General features: G+C 31.5%; 1 long non-coding RNA gene across 1 annotated transcript; it reads right to left on the bottom strand.

The window, feature by feature from the left end:
- Positions 1 to 12,385: 12,385 nt before the first annotated feature.
- On the bottom strand, positions 12,386 to 14,016 carry LOC145018845 (uncharacterized). The gene is made up of 4 exons (XR_013667204.1): positions 13,981 to 14,016; positions 13,789 to 13,852; positions 13,019 to 13,267; positions 12,386 to 12,497 (listed from the first exon to the last, which is right to left on the bottom strand). It is a non-coding gene; the product is annotated as an uncharacterized LOC145018845 (long non-coding RNA).
- Between the last annotated feature and the right edge of the window lie 7,743 nt (positions 14,017 to 21,759).

Here is a 21,759-nt window from a genome sequence, read left to right as displayed (position 1 = left end):
TTTGAGGTTAAAGAAGTCTGATTTAGAATCTTTGGTTACATTAACTACTAAAATAAGATTTGATTTTTGTAAAGATCATTCAATGCATAGAAATGTTGAAATATTCATGTTAATTTTGATATTCATCGTTTTAGACTTTATTTCTAATAATAGAATATATTTTTTCGAATTTATTGTTTTTGGTTAAAGATATTTTTTTATTGTTAGTTTTTTGAATGTTTTCTAATAAAATTTTCATGTTAATGATTTAATTTATGTATATTAATTATCATTGTTAATCTAACATATAAAATTTTCATTTTAAAGATTGTCTTTATTTTATTTAGTTCACATTGTGAATCATAACTATTAATTGTTCTAATGATCTATATGTACTTTAATTCACATTGTGAACTTCACATATAAAATATCCTTGTTATATTATGTACTATAATTCACATTGTGAATCTCACATATAAAATTTTCACAAGGTTAATGTTACTTTATATAAACAATGTAATTTTTCTACATATATTGTATAGTTATTACATTAACATTTAATCATTTAGACCAAAAGAAATGGACTAAATGCATGAAATGACAATGTAATTTCAATTCTTTATTCAAAGTAGAAATATACCCCCCCCCCCCCCCCGGCAATCCCCCAACATACACCAATAACATATCTTTAATAAAACATGTAATTGTGTAACATACATGTAGATATTCACATGAAAATATAAACGTATTTTAAGTATTAGTGAAGTTGATTATATTTGATATAGAAATTCACATCAAATTTTAACCTAACAAGCATGTATATGTCCTTAAAGAAATTAAAGTGCATCTAAACTTATACCAATTATGAATAGAAAATTAAAGTTTTAAGTTTTACACTTCTTTTTCTAATACTTGAAGTACTATATCCTTTCTCCCCTTTTTCCCATCCCTTTTTGAGAAAATCTTGTATTTCTTCATTAGTCTTTTTTGCAAACTTAGTTGTTTGTGCAATGATTCTTGACCTATATGTTTTTGCATCACTCAATAGTATCTTTGTCAAATACTTAATGCATAAATCGTTTAACACACTTTCTTGTTGTTTTGATTCTTTTGGTAACCCACATGTCCAATTTACTGTTTTATCTCCCATATATGTCTCCATATGACGCATGCAAAAAAAAAACTCCACAGTCAACATGATTATCCCTTGTGTGCCAATTCATGTTCACCCTTTTTGGTTCAACACACTCCAAAATTAAAGTTGATTTGTGATTGACACTCATCAAGTACCTACTAAAAACTATTTTCTGCAAAAAAGAAATTGTCATTTTCTATAATTATTATTTTATTCAAATTATCAGTCTATTAATATTTATATTTAGAATGTAATTTACTATTCTTACCAATTCATTAGGTGCATCACGATAAGCTCTTGAAAACTTTGCAACTGAATTCCTATTGTTAATGACATCAACCGTTGGTTCCTCTAAGTTTATGCAGATGATGTAAAAGTGATTTTTTTGATGAACTGGAAAAACACTTGTTTTAATATTTGTTTAACATTTTTTAAAAGATGTAATATATTTAACAAAAAGAACAATTTATTACCAAGTGAACTTTTTCAAATGTCAGAAGTTATTTGTCCTTTTTCATTGAATATTTGATATTTGACTCAAGTTTATCAGACATTTAAATGAAAGAGATTTTTTTGTCAAATGTGAATTGTCTTTGCAAAAAATTTAAATATACATCAAACTTTAAAGACTAAATTGTTAAATTCACAATAAGGTAAATTTTAAATTTAAAATTATTCACATTGTGAATTATAATAAGATTCATTGTGTGAATTTTATTACTTATTCAAAACTATTGAAAGATTTATTTATATGATCCACATTATCATGATATATACTTTTTAGTTAACTTACCACCATTGATGTATCAAAGAAAAACTGATTCATAGCAAAATTTGATTTAAGCTTTTCTTCATAGTTTAAAACATCAGTCCAAGCATCAATGACATGTTCATGTACCCATAATCTTGCCTGCATGGTTTCAATCATTCCTCTTCCTAGCATATAACTTCTCTTAGTTTGAAATACCTTATCACTTAAATTTTTAATCAAATAAAACAAAAAAGTAGTTAATAGAAATTAATTTATATTTGTATTTATATAATATTGTATTTAAAGAAAAGATAACATGAAAGTATAATGAAGTATAAAGTAACTAAATTTTGTTACAAAATTCCCAATCTTAGTTACTTTAGGCAAAAGTGAATTGATGCAATTCCATGAAATTACACTTTGTGCCCTTGTAAAGACGTTAGTGGAGCGCGTGTGGATAACCGGCACACTAAATGGCTCTAAGCAAATGTAGCAAAGGGTCACTCATTGTTTGTCATAGTTCGGTGGAGCGTGTGTGGTTTACCGGCTCGAATAGGTGATTGTAACATTGGGGGCACCATGTAAGTTTGCATGGTTATTCACACCCTATTTTGTGATCCTCGGCATCCCAGTCACAAATCGAGGGGCATGTCATGTGACATCCCCAAAATCACGGCCAGAAAAGACCGATTTTTGTTTATGCTTTATAAAAATCAGAGTACTTCATTTTATAAAAAGGTTACGGAATTTGTTCCCAGAAATACATGATAAATACGTTATTAAAACATTTTCGAATGAACGTATTTTATTCATTTCAAAATGTTTGGGATGCCATCGTTAATACAGAAACATAAGCATAAACAGAACTTACATTTATTTACACTAGTGATCTACATCTCTTTAAATCTCTCAGTGTAAAGTGACTTCGTATCAACACCTGTGATATAAATAAACTGAGTGGGTCAGGTTGGGAAACCTGGTGAGTACATAGGGTTTTCAACCCACAATAATATAATTATTATTTTTAAACATCAAACAATCAACCCAATTACCCATTCCCGTTATCCTCACATTACATCCCTAAAACATCTAACACAAGGGACCTAGTCAAAGGACTATCATTGGGATGGAGTATATATGGTGAGCACACAGTTCACATAGTTCAAATAAACACACAGTTCGAACAAACACACAATTCGGTTTAACACATAGTTCGAATAAACACCCACAGGTTGCGAGCCTGTTAGTGTTCCACTGGACTGTCTAGAATAGTCCGTGGTCGTCATCTATACTCCGCTAGATGACTAGATCATCAAGAACATCTATAACGAGGCATCTCATTATTTCATTTTATCACACAGCAACTAATACATCTACCCATGTTTTACCCAACACATTTTGTAGATATAAAATACATATACAGTTTTGAATCATTGAAAACATGTATAAAACGGTCATCCAGCATAGATAGCAAGTATACAGATAATATACACACACAGCACATAATTTATATAAAATACTTTATATCTATGTGTAAGTTGAAAGTAACTATGCACTCACCTGAGTAGGTGGTGACTCAACACTCGGACAGCGCTTCGATACTCTCAAAACGATATTCCTTCGATAAAACCTAGTACCGATACCACTAGGGTTTAGTTTAACGATAACCGCGACAAATTAATAGTCTGACTATTATTATTATTATTATATAAGCGTTAAATAACACTCAATATAACTCATAATAATAGCCCAAATAATTATTTTCAGGTCCTAATAATGTTACTATAATTAATTAGAAGCTATATTAAAACTAGCGTAGGCGTAGCTCACTTACAGCGGATTTTTCGCAAAACCGGGCTTCGCTGGAGCAGCATTTCCCGAGCTGAAAGGCTCTTTTCTCGGAACTCTGGGAGCCTCGGGGCTTCCTTCGGGTGCTAGGGGGTTTACCTAGGCTTTAGGGAGGGTTTGGGAGTCTAGAGAGAGAAACTAGAGAGAGAAAGAATGTTGGAGAGGTGTGAAGAGAAGTGAATGCCCGACACCTCTATTTATAGGAGGCTTGACTGGTGGAATCGCCGAGTTGGTCCATGTGGTGGCCTTCTGGTGGTGCCACGTGTCCAATTCTGGTGGTGCCACGTCACCCCCTATCGCGTATCAGCCTTCAAACTTAGAAAAATCATAACTTTCGCATACAAGCTCCGTTTTCGACGTTCTTTATATTCACGCGTAGGTAAAATCAAGATCTACAACTTTCGTTTTGACTCCATCGGCTAATTCTTGACCGATATCAAATTTAATAGTAGGAGGCGTTTAGACTGTTTAATGACCGCGAAGAATTCATAACTCCTTCATACGGACTCCGTTTTCGTCTGTCTTTTTATCGTTGAGTTCCTATTAATGAGATATTCAACTCTCATTTAGGTCGCGTAAGCCAAAAACCGCTCGAACTAAAATTCGAGTTTCGGGTCGTGCACTACTAAGCCGAATCTTAGAAAAATCATAACTTTTTCATATGAAGTCAGATTTGGGCGTTCTTTTTATCGACGCTCTGAGTTTAACATATTCTACGACTTTCGTTTAGTTTGCTAAGGATAAATCTCACTCTATCGTAAATTCACTATTTACGCTTCCCGGTGCCGTGTCGGTTTTGCCGTAAAACTTCGACGGGTCATAACCTCTTCGTTATAACTCGGATTTCGGCGTTCTTTATATGTACGGAAACCTTGTGACATATTCTACAACTTGGTTAAGATTATTTATTCTAAATAATCTTTTGTTGAAAAGTCATTTTCGACCCCTATTGCCTCTAAATTGACTAGCTCGGATCTGCGGGCGTTACATGTCGAGATTTAAACATGCCATTGAAAAGTTCAATGAATCTCAAAAGATCTAGGAGTTTTCAATACATTTAAAACTTATTTTTCCTTTTCGTTTTCATGGTGGAAATTGGTAAATCGTCATTTACCTACCATCAAATATTCTACAACAAGATTACGGCATCCCTCTTCTAGGTTGTAGAGTATTGTGTTGGATCGTAGCCTCGATGTTTCATTTAGGTGTCACATCGAGGATTCTAATCAACTTAACTTGAATTTTCTCCCATTTTGTAGATGTCAATGTACGACAACTATGGTCTTCCCAAATCCCGTGGAACAAGCATTCCACATGAAGATGATATTCCACGATTCGATCGAGGAACAAGAAATCATGCTTCACTTCCTACTCCTCCTCCTCCTGTTGTTCTCCCTAACCCACAAGATCGAAGAATTGAAAGGTTCAATGTCACTAAAGCCCTATTGGAAATGAAACATAAAGATGGTAAACCCGTGTGTGCCCACGTTCTAGGAATGAAATCACACATCGATAGGTTGATAATGTTGGGTGTGTCATTCTCGGATAAGTTGGCTGTGAACTGGGTTCTGCAGTCACTTCCCGGATCATATAATGAGTTCAAAAGAAAGTATTATATGATTGATCATGACAAAAACCTCATTGACCTAATTTACATGCTCATTGCTGCTGAATCAGAAATGATTTGGCAAAGCAATGGAGCATATTTGTTGGGAAAGTCAACCACCCATGCTTCCGAGGACGTTCTAGGAGAACCGACCTGCGTTTGCTGCCAAGAGAAAGGGCGTTGGATACAAGTCTGCCCTAAGAGCCTGAAGAGTCCAGAAGATAGGAGAGTCAAAGAGTATGGCTGTGCTTCAGGTAAAATCCACTATCTAACTCAATTAAGTTCCTATTCGTTGATTCTTAATACATAATGTGATAAGATTGCATTTGAATGTTTTGCAGGATCAATGAAAAGAGAGGAAACTTTATGAAAGAGCAAGATAAGGCTAATCACGAAGAAATGGATCTCGATCGCATGGATTCAAAGATTAGATTTTAAGCTTAGAAAGTTATGATAGAGTTGTTAGGAATATTTGATTACATAGTCTTTCAGTTGATTTTGCATTGTAAGGACAAATGTTTTCCGCTGCTTTTATAAATAAAATAAATTTTGGTTTGACTCATTTATTTATTTATTTATTTATTTGAAATGAAATCGTTATGAAAAATTGATGTTTGCATATTTCTACAACGAATGGATGTGATTCTTAATTATGTTATTTGTGGAAAGGTCAAGAATTTACCAAATAGGGAAAGTTTCTCATCGCCCAAGTTTCAATTGGATAGAGACTTGGAATCATACAACAAATATTGCATGATGAATGAGAAGTTTCATATTTGAAAATTAGACTGATTCGTTGACAAAGTGTCAAGTGAAGGACTAGGAGATCGAGTACACAAGGTTGTGTGTTGATCAAGTCCACCACAAGAGTAACAAAGATATTCGCCATGATTTACTAAGGTTAAGTAAATATGATTACACTTATGAGATTAAGTGTAATTCTTAGTTGATTGAAAAAGTTCAAATCAATAGCAGAACGAATAAGATGAATCAAGTAGGCAGAAAGATAAAAGTTTCTCTATTCTAAGAAGAAGGGAGGGTACCTTTTATTATGTTTTATAATAGGTCTTAATGATTAAGAACCATATATGCATTGATCCTCTAAGTGAGTCTTAGTACAATTGTATGTCTGAGAAGAGGAATCAAGAATTGAAGAAATGGTTAAATCAAGAAGTCAATCATACTTCGCTCCAAAACAAGTCTTAGAGTTAAGATTGTGACATTGACTGACAAGTCTAAAGAAGGTTTATAACATTCATCAAATCTGGAATTAAAAAAGTTTTTATTCTCGCACATTTGAAGTTGGAAAGTTGTGATGTCTTGGATAAGACAAAGACCAACTAGGACCAATTTTATGAAATGTTTTGTCTTGATAAAAGCTACACTAACTCTTGAATATTCGTTTGTCAAGAAATGTTCATTGACAAAAGAATCTTATATGTCAAGGAGTCAGTTGGAGTCTTAATGATCTTGAAAGGTTTCTAGAACAAATCAAGAATAAACCTTATCGATCATCACTAGCACACGACTTGAGGTTTATAACCTATCGTGTTGACGTTATTTTGGTTCTGTGCCATTCCAATTGAGTTAATTATGCATGTGAGTTCTGTGAGTTCTCGTTTGAATGAATAAAAGGCAAGGACCTTGATAAATGAAAAGTACATTGATAGGAAATGGTGAGCTGCTTAACTGCTTGGAAGACATGGTGGGTAGCCGTGTTACCATAACGCAAGAGTTCAAGATTAAGAAAATTCGGTCCATAAGAGTTTAGATTTGTCGCAAACTTTGGTTTTGACAAATTCGCATGGATAAGAACACACACACCGTTAAAATCTAAGTGTCATAAGATTCCCTCCTTCATGAAAATGACTGTGAGAAAATGCTTTCACTAAGAGAGATTTTAAGAAGATAGCGATTGTAAAATTGTATTCTCAAATTTGATTATGGTTACGGTATCCCTTTCCATGATTCGAATTGTGAGATTTGGCAATCAGTCGAAATTGTTTAGACACACATACGAGCTATCTTAGACAAATGTGTATGAGATTAAAAAGCTTAGATAAAAGATTATCAAAGCATTAAGTATTAGAAATATGAACTTAAGAAATTCAATAGGTATTGTTTTTCTGGAAGTTCAGTTGTTTTCTAACTACATGTCAAAGCTAGTGGGAGCATAAGTGTTGTGCTTATTTGATAATAATCATCATGATAGTGGGAGCATAAATGTTATGATTGTATGATTATTAAGGCAAGTATTGCAAGTTAGCAATATTAATTATAGAAAACAAGAGTTATACTTTGCAAACTCGTAAGGGTTGAAAAGTTGTTTTGCTATAATTAAGGGGGAGAATATTATGCTTCATTTCAAATCTAAAGGCTTAGGTTGTGGAATGTTAATACTTTTTGGTCAAAGATACATAGTGTGTTCTTAAATTTCGATTATGATTACGGCATTCCTCTTCATAATTCGAATTATGAGAACAGTGGCACACAAAATATTATAGGAGAAGATTGATAAAGTATTAAATCTTCATGTAAGACATTATGCATCATGTCCCATACGCTAAAGGTATAGGATCGATTGCAAATGCTATAATATTTGACCATTCTACAATTTTTCAAATGTCTAGCGTATTAAGAGGGAAAAGGACAATAATCAGTTTTAACTAAGATAATTAAACAACTATCAAAGGAAAATCCAAAGTTCGCCGAGGATTGGTCGTTTGTGAGTAGTTGGAAGCATGATATTGGATGGACCATATCATGAATAGATAAGAGAATGAGTTGTATGGAAAGGTTTCCATATTGAGAGTTAGATATTGAGAATCTATGTCTAGATTAGAAACTTTATGCAAAAGGATGTTCAAAGGAATGTACTTTGAGTGAGAGATATCACATCCATAGAATTGTCTTGTAACAATTTTGATGGACAGCTTTGTAATTCATTGGCAATAGTCATTGTGACCTTAGTGCAGTTTACAAAAGGATCTTTGCATAAAATGTTAGAATCTAGCATATTCTATAAAAAATCATGAATTTTGGTATATTTAAAATAATTTTTCGATAAAAATAGATTCTTAAAAATAAAAAAAAAACAAAAACAAAAAAAAAACGAAAAAGACTATATTTTTGTATATACTAATGTAATGCTTATCATAGTACAACGGAGGCTTTTGCGATAAAAATAAATAAGTGGCTGAGAATGATTCCTCCATTCTCATTTTTTTTTCTTAATTGAACTCTCCCGTATATATATATATATATATATATATTAGGCCTGGCAATTGTGTCGTGTTCGGGTTGGCGTGTCGCGGGTTGACGGGTTGGCGGGTCAAAATATGCCAACCCAAACACGACCCATTTAAATATACAGGTCACAGGTTGGCGGGTCACGTGTTGGCGGGTTTGGAAGATAAACCCATATATGACCACCAACCCATTTATTTATACGGGTTCATAGGTTGGCTGGTTTGTGGGTCAAATTTGGGTTCGTGAGTCCGAATTTTAGACATTTAAGTCTTAAACATCCAAATGAGAATTATAAACATTTATAGAAACGTGTTACAGACTTAGCCTTATAGGTTACGACTTACGACCTTAGACTATTCACCACGACTCAAAATGTCAAAACAGTCAAATTGTCTATGAATCAATGGTATATATTATATAATACTTATTAAATATTCATACTTGATACATAAATACATCTAAAAATAAAATAATTTTTTTATTAAGAATATAAGCGGGTTGGCGGGTCAACCCGTTTATTTTTTGAGAAACCCATATATGACCCGTTTAATAAACACGTTGGCGGGTTGACGGGTTAGCGGGTTGGCGGGTTGAAAAACTCAACCCAAACCCATTTATTTCGTGTCGTGTCGCGGGTCGTGTCGCGTGTCGTGTCGAGAATTGCCAGCCCTAATATATATATATATATATATATATATATATATATATATATATATATATATATATATATATATATATATATATATATATATATATATAGGGTTAGGTTCATGTGAGACGACCTAATTTTGTTAGACCGTGAGATGCATTTTTTTATTTTTTTTATTTTTTTAAATTTAATTTTTTTTTAGTTAATACAAGTTTCGAAAATGATATTTAAAAAAAGAATTTTTGGATTTTTCCATTTATTTTGCATTTTAAAATTATTTTTTAGAATATGTTAGTGTAATATTCTATTAGAATATTTCACGTATTTTTCAAAACAAATTGAATTTATTTTTATTTTTGTTTTAGTTAATTCAAGTTTCGAAAATAATATTTAAAAAAGAATTTTTAGATTTTTCTATTTATTCTGCATTTTAAAATTATTTTTTTAGAATATGTCAGTGTAATATTCTATTAGAATATTTCACTTATTTTTCAAAAAAATCATGAATGTTGGAAAACACATGTTTATTCTTTTCCCATTTCCGCTAGTACGACGGAGGCTTTTGCGATAAAAATAAATGAGTGGCTGAGAATAATCCCCAATTCTCAACCTTTTTTTTCTCAATTGAACTCTCCTCTCTCTCTCTCTCTCTCTATATATATATATATATATATATATATATATATATATATATATATATATATATATATATATATATATATATATATATATATATATATATATATATATATATATATATATATATATATATATATATATATATATATATATATATATATATATATATATGGGTAAAGTGAATATACCTAACAACCTTATATAAGCTTAGGTACCTAACCTCATCAAACTACATCATTTTGCATTAAGTTTTCATTGCAATCATCCAAGGTTCTTAAACTTCATCCCTAAACTTGATTTACTTCAAAAAAAATTGAAAATTCATCATTATATTTCTCCTACATCCTTTCATTTGTAGCGGTAGAGTATGAAGCTCATCAAGTGGTATTCGATAGAAAGACGTGATGTAAAAGAAAGATATTGGTGAAAGTCCAAAGATTTTGGAAGTAATCAAGTTATAGGGTTGAAGTTTAAGAACCTTAGCAATTACAATGTAAATATTATACAAACCGATGTAGTATTATAGAGTTAGGTACCTAAGCTTATATAAGGTTGTTAGGTATATTCAATTTACCCTATATATATATATATATATATATATATATATATATATATATATATATATATATATATATATATATATGGTTAGGTTCATGTGAGACAACCTAATTTTGTGAGAGCGTGAGATGCATTTCATTTCTTTATTTTTTTTTTTAAATTTTTTTTAGTTAATTCAAGTTCCGAAAATAATATTTAAAAAAAGAATTTTGGATTTTTTCATTTATTTTGCATTTTAAAATTATTTTTTCGAATATGTCAGTGTAATATTCTATTAAAATAATTCACGTAATTTTCACAAAAAATGGAATTTATTTTTATTTTTTTTAGTTAATTCAAGTTCCGAAAATAATATTTAAAAAAAGAATTTTTTGATTTTTCCATTTATTCTGCATTTTAAAATTATTTTTTAGAATATGTCAGTGTAATATTCTATTAGAATATTTCACTTATTTTTTTTAAAAAAAACGGAATTTTTTTTAATTTTATTTTTAATTTTTTATTTTTTTTAGTTAACTCAAGTTCCGAAAATAATATTTAAAAAAAGAATTTTTGGATTTTTCCATTTATTTTGCATTTTAAAATTACTTTTAGATTTGGTCTCACGGTTTCACAAAATTAGAATGATCTAAAATGAACCTGAACATATATATATATATATATATATATATATATATATATATATATATATATATATATATATATATATATATATATATATATATATATATATATATATATATTGTTGTGGATTGATTATGTAATAATTTTTTTTTAAATATCCCGTTCTCCGTCCACGGGGATTTCAGGCGACCGCATTAATTTGTTGGCATAAAATGCAAGTTACGTGAATATATATTTGTCAAATTGACATTGCATTATTTTATAGAATACTTGTCAATAAAATTTCGCCTGAAAGTCAGAGTACTAAATGCATACCAAATGCAAAGTGGCCCATTTTCTTTTAAATTATTAAAGTTTGATCAACTTAATTTGCACAATTTCTAGTATGATTAAAAAAAACAGAATTTGATAAAGTATATTACGCCAAGTTTTAGTTTATGTCATACAAATTCTTCAAAATTTGTGTATGTGTTCTGAAATTTTGGAACAAACTCGAATCGAGCTATATATATTTTATTAAATTAAATTTAATAAATGTATTTAACATATTCCAACTTTTATAATGAGTTTGCTTTATTGACTTGGATTCTGTAGATTATTTTGAGATTTTTGAACTCTTGAATCCGGTTTGCATCTTTTAAAATCAGGTTCGAGCATTTATTTTATATAAGTATATATATGTAGTGATGGATTAAAACGTTAGAAATTTAGACTTTTAGTTCGTCAAAATTCGAATATTATAGATGCAAAAGTAACATTGAAACCCAGCTAACGTGTTTTTATTTGATTTAAGAGGAATCACATTGCTTCATAAATACGATATTAGGTAGTTGTGGGCTTAATAGTATAAATCTTTGCTTCACAGTCAAACCACAGCTTCCATACCTGTGGTTTGCAGCCCAATTGTACTCAACATTCAAAAGCCACATTGGAAAAGCTTGCAAAGCCAATTGACTCAAGCTCTTTATTTATTTATTTATTTATTTTACGGTTAAACGATATATATTTTTAGATCAATATCTATACTACTAAAATTAAAAGCTTCTATTTAAATGAATATAATTCGAGAACAACAAATTTTTATATCACATTTATTCAAAATTGCCATCTTTTCCTTCTTAGTCATTAATAATACGATACTATCAATGTAATATACTTAGCTTAATCTAAACTAGGTGAGTGACCCCGCAAGATGTCAGATTTTTTGTTCGGTCTATCTTCATGGACTATTTGTCTATACTTTGAATATGAAAGTACATTACTAAGTCTTTAATTTGGAATAAAGTTTAAACATTAAATAGTTCAATGAAACTACATTGCTATTTATTGATATTTTTCAAAGTAAATGGCTCAAAAAAAAGTTCATATTCATCCAGCAGAGTAGTTGGCCCCCATATAATTCACATTCATGAAACTCTATGTGCAACAATGTTGATTCACCAATCTCCACTGAGATAAACTATAAAATGGATAAGAGTAACAATGGTCAAGAATGTGCAAATCTGTAAGCAACAAAACAAAAGTTTAAACTAAAAAGTCAGCATACGCAGTTATACAATTACAAAAAACATGAAAATAAATAAGGTAATAAAGTAGTCAAGGGCATACAACCACTATAAATCATAATCAGAGACAATTTCTAACTTGTGACGTTTCAAGTTCAACAGTCTTTAGGGTTGTTGTTCCAGCTTCAACTTAGAACAAAAATTACATATCAGTTCAACGAGGCCATATTTTTCATATGCAAATACAAAATAATATAAAAGCAACACCATGTCAGATGAAGTTGCACAATGTTATTTCTTCTTGTTCTAATTATTCCATATCATGTAATCAGATTTAATTAGTTCAGTGTGAACTGCAACAATACCGATTATCATATGGCATAGTAAAACCACATTTCTACCATTGTCCATTTTATTTCTTTTTATTATGATTACAAAACCATATGAAGATCAAACAGAAAAAGAAAAATTGAACCTCAATGGCTTTGTTGGAAGTAACACGAACGACATTGATGAAATTGCCCCTAAAAAGGCTGGTCCAACCTTCAGTTTGCATAATATCTTGAAAATTTTCACCAGCAGAATGTCGACCTGGCTCCCTTGGGAGTGCATATCCCTCAGATGTACAGGTTCTTGGCACCAGTGTCGTCAACGCAATTCACAGTGGTAGCCACTAGCAAACCAAGTGACATGCGAAATTTGCTCCCAACGGAACCTCCGCGACCTGAAAAACATGAATCACATATCAAAATTAGCTGATGTTTTCATAAACATGAGAAATTGATTTAGTAGTTGTATATTTTTTTGTTATTATGTAAAAATCACTTTACATACAGTGTTTAAACCAACAAATGATATAGCTTTAATTTTTTCATCATCACAAATGACATTTACTATTTCCTGCCTCAAATTTGAAAAAAGTATTAGATTGATGATGCTAAATAATAAATATTACTTGTAATGAGAGAAAATAAGTGAGATGATTAAATTACATTGGTGCCATGAACAATATTCAAAACACTATTTGGTAAACCAGATTTCACTATAAGTTCTACAAGCATTATAGAAGCCCCTGAAAGAAAAAGTGTAAATGCATAATAAAAAAAAGTTAAAAATAACATTGTTTTGATATATATATATATATATATATATATATATATATATATATATATATATATATATATATATATATATATATATATATATATATATAGAGAGAGAGAGAGAGAGAGAGAGAACAATTACTTGGATCTTTTTCTGATGGCTTTAGAACGAAAGTGTTACTACAAGTAACAGCAACCGGAAGCATCTGCAAGAAAGATAAAATGGAAGATTTAATAATCAAGAATCAAGAATGAAGATAACTTGTTCTTCTTTTTCTTTATTCATGGTTAAACAGAGTAAGGGTAAATTGGGAAATGAGAATCTTAATCATACCCACAAGGGAATCATTATTGGAAAATTGAAGGGGCATATACCAGCACAAACACTAATAGCCTCTCTGATGTCATAAGTATCCATTCCATGAGATACATCCGAAGCAAACTCACCCAGATGTCATGACATTTGCATGTTCAACCACCTCTATAAAATACACACACAAATTAAAATTATATCAAAATCTTGATTTAATTTCTTACTTTCTACACTTTTAATCATATAAACGAGCTTACCTAGTTAAACTAGAAAATAAATTAGGGAAGAGGAATCGATACTATTACCACTGTAGCAAACATTTTTTCTAGGTCGGTATGATAAATAGGTAATTGTAGCTACTCGTTGATAAAAACTAAAGTAAAAATATAAAAAATAAAAAGAAAGAAAAAAGAAAAAAACATTTAAGATCAATAGAAGACAGTAGAGATTCTTGTGCTTTTCAACACTATTCCATACCTTGTTATCCCAAAAGAGAAAATAAATAATAATATGAAAAATATCACATAAGGTGAAGTAAACAACTAATGAATAGAAATACTTTAGATACCCATGGACATGTCGTATGTACTATTTGAATTTGTTTATTACTCAAACCCAACATCTCATTGACTGCAGCCCCCAAAGCAGGCAACACCAAAATATCTCCTTTATTAATCACATTAAATTGTTTCTCTCCATTCTTTAAAAGAATTCTTTAACCTCCATCTCCTCTAGCCTCTTACATGACAAAACATAAGTGAATTTCATACTGAATTTGACACATTAGATCGAAATACAAATTTATCAAATCCATTATGCATAGATCAACTGAAAGCACAACACAACATATATTAAAACAGTGATAAGATACAATTGGTTTCTAAAAAACTAAGCGAAATGAATCATAATAGTACCTTTATTAACAGTAGGATTATGGATAATTTCATTTGTGATCCAAATCTCATCATCAGGGAACTATTTTCTTACTTCATAAACTATCCAAACTGCACACTCAACATCCCAACAAAAGTTATGAGATTCTGCAAGCTTCACAGTAACATTTCCCGATGTGTAAACGAAATTGTTCTCTTTCAACATCTTTAAGATGTTAAACATCATATCTATTATAATTTTCACTACATATCGACTAAAATCGCAATTAAATCAAGTGAAAATCCAAAAATTGATATTATGTAAACATAGTTCTAAAATTTATATACTTAATTGATAATCTTTTAACCTGAGTTGTATTCTTTAATTGCATAGATTGATGTTTAGAAAGCCATTCTTTCATACTCCTGTAGCTTCCTGTCCATGTTATTGTAGCCACAAATCTAATTTGATTGTTTTTATAAAAATTAGTAAATAATTTATAGAAAAGGAAAAAAAAAGTTGATAAGATCTTCATGGTTTAAGATAGTAATGAAACTTACGAGTACTGCTAGAAGCTTACAGTTTTTAGTTATTGAGTCAAGGGGTCAGCCCTGAAACAAAACAAAATCAATGAAAGTGACATATCCAAACCTGGAATTCGTTGATGATTTCTACATAACAAAAGTTGAGAAGGAAAGCATCTCCATGTCAGACAATTTTTCGAACACCTTCTAAGCATATGATGTGGGTAGGGATTTATTGAACTCAACATAGATGGAGCTCTACGTGCGTCAATGATTTTACGATGGTCTCGACATCGATCGGAGAGAATTGGGGACGAAGAGGGAAACAATCAATCGACACCGGTCAAAGGAGTGTACGTCAGAAAGAATATGTGATTCAGAGGTTGAAGGAGGTGAGTTAAGAATCAAAAAGGGGAATACGGTAAATCGATAATGGAGAAATTTTGAGACGATATGTGAAGTGAAGTGGTTTGGATCTGGGGAAGCTGAATTGAGACGGTGGCGGTGGAGAAGGAACTGGAAGAATCATAGATGTTCTTGGACTACATCTTGGACTGCTCGAATCCCTTTACCATCGATCCATTACCTTGATTAGGGAAAGAGTGAGTATGCGAGAGGCGGAGCAGGTTATGAACACTGAAAAAACTCACAGAAGAAGAATACGTATAGAGGAATTCGATGAGATGGTGCAGGTGGTAAGGAAACTTGATTTAGCACCACCATATAGAAGAACAAGATAGTGACTGGTGATGAGAAAACTTGATTCGTGGGATTAACAACAGAGCAGGATGTTAGTGGTGGTGCGTCAACGAAGCATAGAGCAGCTGAGAAGCCAAATATAGGGGATGAAGGAGATTGGCAGTGATGATCGAGACGATACTGATTTTCCTTATGGTAGGGCTTAAAGCGAGAGAGATGAATGATGGTGGCCGTGGAATGTGCAATTCGTCGACCTCGTCTCCGCGGCGGGGCGTCGAGCCCGGATTTTTGATGATCGGTTGGGTATGGAGGAGAGCTGATCTAGGCAACCGGTGGCGGAAGGTAGATCAATTTGATGAAATTGAGATAAAAAAAAGCTGATGCGACTGAACTGGAGCAAATGAGCAGTACATTGGAGGGAATTAGAAGAAGATAGATCTAGGAGAGACAGTCGGTGGATAATCCACCGTTCTGTAACCTTTTGATTGGAGAGTAATGGCGGTGACAGAGAGGTGTAATAACATGTGTACACAAAGAATCGATACAATACCATAAATTACCCAAAACGAAAATCATAAAAAAAGTCTAGAAAATGATAAACACCATAATCAAATGACCAAAAGTGTCAACAAAACACCAAGTTCACTATTCCTAAGAAGTATACATCTTTAATATATATAATATAATATTATACTAACTTCAAAACATAAATGAAAATCCTTTCTAATAAGTAAAGATCTTTTTATCACATGTCACATTCTTATTTATTTTGTCACATTTAATTTTATGGTTATTTTAAATCAATTTATTTTCTATATATCATTTTATGGTTTTTTTGCATTTTATTAAAATCTAGATAATATTTAAATGTAATAATAAATGCATATCAATTTTATTAATAAAATTTTCTTCAAATTTCAAAATTACTAAATTAAAGATTTATTAATTTTCTTTCTTTATTTATCTAAATTATTTGTTTAAATTTAAAAGAGAAAAAGAAAAAACACACTTTAATTTTTATAATTTAATATTTTCTCACTTTTCTTATAAATTCATACTTCTCAAATGTTTAGAATTTTGTATTTAGTTTTTCTTTTAAATAAACTTACATAATATATGAATGTCACACCTAGTATCAAATAAATATAAAAAAAATTGTCCAGCTACTATTTTATAATAATTAAAATATTTAAGTAAATTATTGAATTTAAAATTTAAAAAGAGATTCCCAATATCGTATTAGTTTGAAAAAAAATGAAAATGTCAAAAAAAAAAAACATCATTTGTGTTTTTCTAATAATATTTTTCAATAGTAAAATTTTAAATAAAATGTTAAGAGTAAAACCTAAATAAAAAATACTAAATTATCAAAAAACTGACCAAAACCTATTTTTTATGAAAATATACCAAAATAGATATTTTTTTTTATATATATAAAATTCATTTGAAACTCTCATCTCTTGACTTATGCTAATTAATTAATTAGTTAATTGAAATATGTTGTATATATAAGAACATTATTTTCATATTTGATTACACAAAACTTCTTCTATTCTACTTGCATTAGTGTTATCTATATCGGATGAAAGTGAATAAGAAGATGCACATGTATGCTTCTAAAAAAATTGTTAAACCGTGAAGTATATTGGGAAGGACTCAAAACATATATCATAATCAATATTTTAAAGTACTAAAATATATATGGTATTTTTTATATTTTCCAATTTATATCTATAAATTTTTCCATCTACTTTTTCTATATTTCAAAAAAAAAAAAAAAAAAAAAAAAAAAAAAAAAAAAAAAAAAAAAAAAAAAAACTATGGTTATGTATTTAGATTCGAAAGAAAAAGACAAATACATTTGAGTTAAATTGTTACAGTTTCTTAAGGATGTATTGCAAGTGTTTTGTATTATTGTTTAATTGAGTTTCGTCATTGAGTATGTAACTAATAAAATTACAAGAGTAGACTTATATTATTATTGAATATATTACTTGAATAAATATATATAAGTAAAAAAGATATAAAAATCTGACTGTAACATCCCAAAAATATAGTCCAAAAAATTCGTTTTAAATTATTTAAGAAAAACTAATAATTCATAAAACAACATAATAAAATCACATGTCGTGTATCTCAAACATCATATCAAAATATTATGTCAAAATGATATATCAAAATATCAGAGTTTAAAATATCACAAGCTGAAAACTATGGTGTGTGCCATGCAATCATCTCGAGCTCTTCCCTTTGCTACCAGAAGTACCTGAAACCAAAACTCAAAACTATAAGCACGAAGCTTAGTGAGTCTCTCCAAACTATCACATAACATACACATATACATGCAAATAGGAGATACGAGCCCCGCCCACACTCATAGAGATACGTACCTTGCCCACACTCCGCTATCTGGGAGATACGGGCCCCACCCACACTCTACTAGCTATGAGATACGGGCCCCGCCCACACTCAGCTACTATGAGATAAGGGCCCCGCTCACACTCGACTGCTATGAGATATGGGTCCCGCCAACACTCAACTACTAAACATACATACAAGTATCACACAGACAACAAGTATAACTAAATCTATCAACCAGTCATATATATCCATACTCAAATAAAACTATGAGATACGGGTCCCACCTACACTCAACTACTATGAGATACATGCCCTCACCCACACCCGGCTACTAATCATACATATGTAGGCAGGCCTTGGTGCCTTCGACCCACTCTACTGGAGGAAAACATACCTCTCAAACTAGGTGCTGAACTCTCGTGTGAGGAATCCCTACTGGTTATTCCCACAACTCCCCAACTATAATTTCACAATAAACGCTAATTCAAAACTAAAAATCCTTTTGAGGGTAAAATGACCATTTTACCCCTGGTCAAAGTCAACGCTCTGGTCAAAATCAAAGTTAAGGTCAACTTTCAGTTTGATCCAACTCATCGAGTCACCTCTTAACTCGTCGAGTTTTTATGTTATTCAGACTCGTGATAAACCGAGTCAACTCGTCGAGTCCTTTGACAGACTTGTCGAGTTCTACCTGGTACGAAATCAGGACAAATCGACTCAACTTGTCGAGTCCCCTTCTGGACTTGCCGACTTCCCTTGTCTGTTTGGGATGTCTGTAAATGTTGCGTAAGAGAAGTGAAATAAAAGACACGCATAGCATGGCATGTAGTATACCATGAAGTGGCAACTAGAACAAGTAAAAAAAATAAGCAATTTGTAAATAGATCATTTCGAATAAAGACCCTAAAAACACACACTAATGTGCGATTTCAATTATCTATGCCCTATGAATCTAATTCATAATGTGGGTTACATATTAAAGCTTCAATTTGGTGGATTAAGGTATGAATTACTAATTTTAACTCATCAATTTCAGATGTAAGGCAAGATTATTAAGGTTATGATGAAACCCAAAGTGAAGGGTGTAATGCAGGTAGATCCCGGCTAGTCAATTTAGAGATATTATGGGTCGAACATGACTTTTCTACAAAAGAATATTTAGAATAAATAATCTAAACTCGTCGAAGTTTTGCGACGGAACCGATATGACATCGGGAAGCGTAAATAGTAAATTTACGGTAGAGATACTTTTAGATTTAGCGATCTAAACAAAAGTTGTAGAATATGTTAAACTAAGAGCGTCCATAAAAAGAACGCCTAAATCTGACTTCGTATGAGGAAGTTATGATTTTTCGAAAGTTTCGGCTTAGCTGTGTACAACCCAAAGTTCGAATATTAGATCGAGCAATTATAACCGACACAACCCTGTCACGGTCTATTAATATTATAACTTTAAAAATAAAATCAAAATTAGCCAATGAAGCCTAAACGAAAGTTGTAGAGTACGTTCCCGCCCACACGTGGATATAAAGAACATCGAAAACGGATATTGTATGCAAAAGTTATGAATTCTAGAAGTCGGGATACAAATATGCAAAATGTGATGACGTGGCATAATCTAGGCCGATGCCTGTTCAACACGTCTCGCTTTGGATGGGTGATATTTGGCCTCGCTACGCCTTGCGTACAAGAGGAGCGCCCAATGTCCGAAGTATGCCCTGCGTACGAGAAGGTTATGCGCAACATTTCGATCCTTCCTGCGGTCCGAAGAAGAGCCACGATGACCTAGTAGCCTTGCGACGTGTGTCTCGTACGAAGCCACACTACGCCCAACGTATGCCTTCGGGACGACCAACGTAGACCGAAGCTGCAGCCTATAAATAGGTTGTGAAGGAAACCTCTTTTCTTCACCAATTTACTCACCATTTCTCTCACTACTTTCTCTCTCTAGGGTTTCTAACCCCCCTAAAGTCTAGGTGAACCTCCTAGCACCCGGGGGAAGCCCCGAGGCTCCCGTAGTCCCGAAAAAAAGGGTCTTTCGGTTCGGAAACGTTACTCCAAGTGAAGACCGGTTTTCTATAAAACCTGCTGTAAGTAAGCTACTCCTATGCTATTTTAATATAGCTTTTATTTAATTATAGTAACGTTATTAGGAACTTGTAATCAGTACTTGGGCTATTATTATGGGTTATATAAATATTTTTTAACACTTATATAATAATAATAATAGCCAGACTATTAATTAGTCTCGGTGAATATTAGACTAAACTCTAGTGGTGATGATACTAGGTTTTGTCCGATGAAAATTGTGTTGAGAGTAACGAAGTGCTGATCAAGTGCCGAGTCACCACCTTCTCAGGTAAGTGTATAGTCCCTTTCATCATACACATAGATATGAAGTATTTTAATATAAATTACGTACTATGTGTGCATATTGTCTGAATACTTCCTGTCTATGTTGGGTGAAAGATTTTTATACACGTTTTAATTGATTTAAACTTTATATGTATTTTATATCTACAAAATGTGTTGAGTAAAACATGGGTAGATGAAATAGTTGTTGTGTGATAACACGATGAAAGACATCAATGTTGACAGTGATCCAATCATCTAGTGGAGTATAAATGACGACCACGGACGATACTAGACAGTCCAGTGCAACGCTAGCAGGCTCGTAACCAGTAGGTGTTTTTTAACCAGGTGCTTACTAGGAATTTATGAACTGAGTGTGTTCACTATGTATTTTTGAACTAAGTGTGTTCACTAGTTATTTTTGAGCTAAATGTTTACAAGATGTTTTTGGCTACGTGTTCACCAGTTGTAATCTATAAACCTTGGTAGCGATGGACTTCGACCTATTCCTTAGGGTAATTCTTAGGAATAAATGAACGAGGAATAGCTGATTCTTAGGGTAAATACTTAAGAGTAAAGAAGATAATGGAGATGGGTAATTGGGTTGATTGTTTGATGTTTAAACATAATAATTATATTATTGTGGGTTGAAAACCCTATGTACTCACTAGGTTTCCCAACCTGACCCACTCAGTTTATTTATATCACATGTATTGATATGAAGTCACATTACACTGAGAGATTAAGGATATATAAATCACTAGTGATAATGAATGTAAGTTCTGTTCATGCTTATGTTTCTGTATTGATAAAGACATCCCAAATGTTTTAAAATGAATAAAAATATTTTTCTTCAGAAATTATTTGATAACATATTTATCATGTTTTATTGGAACAAATTCCGCAACATTTTATTAAAAGAGGTACTCTGATTTTTATAAAGCATAAACAAAATCGGTCTTTTCTGGCCGTAAAAATGGGATTTCACAAA

Source organism: Lactuca saligna, chromosome 9 (genome assembly GCF_052625555.1).
Source record: "Lactuca saligna cultivar CGN05327 chromosome 9, ASM5262555v1, whole genome shotgun sequence".
NCBI lineage: Eukaryota > Viridiplantae > Streptophyta > Magnoliopsida > Asterales > Asteraceae > Lactuca > Lactuca saligna.
This window is presented reverse-complemented; position numbering and strand designations above follow the sequence as displayed.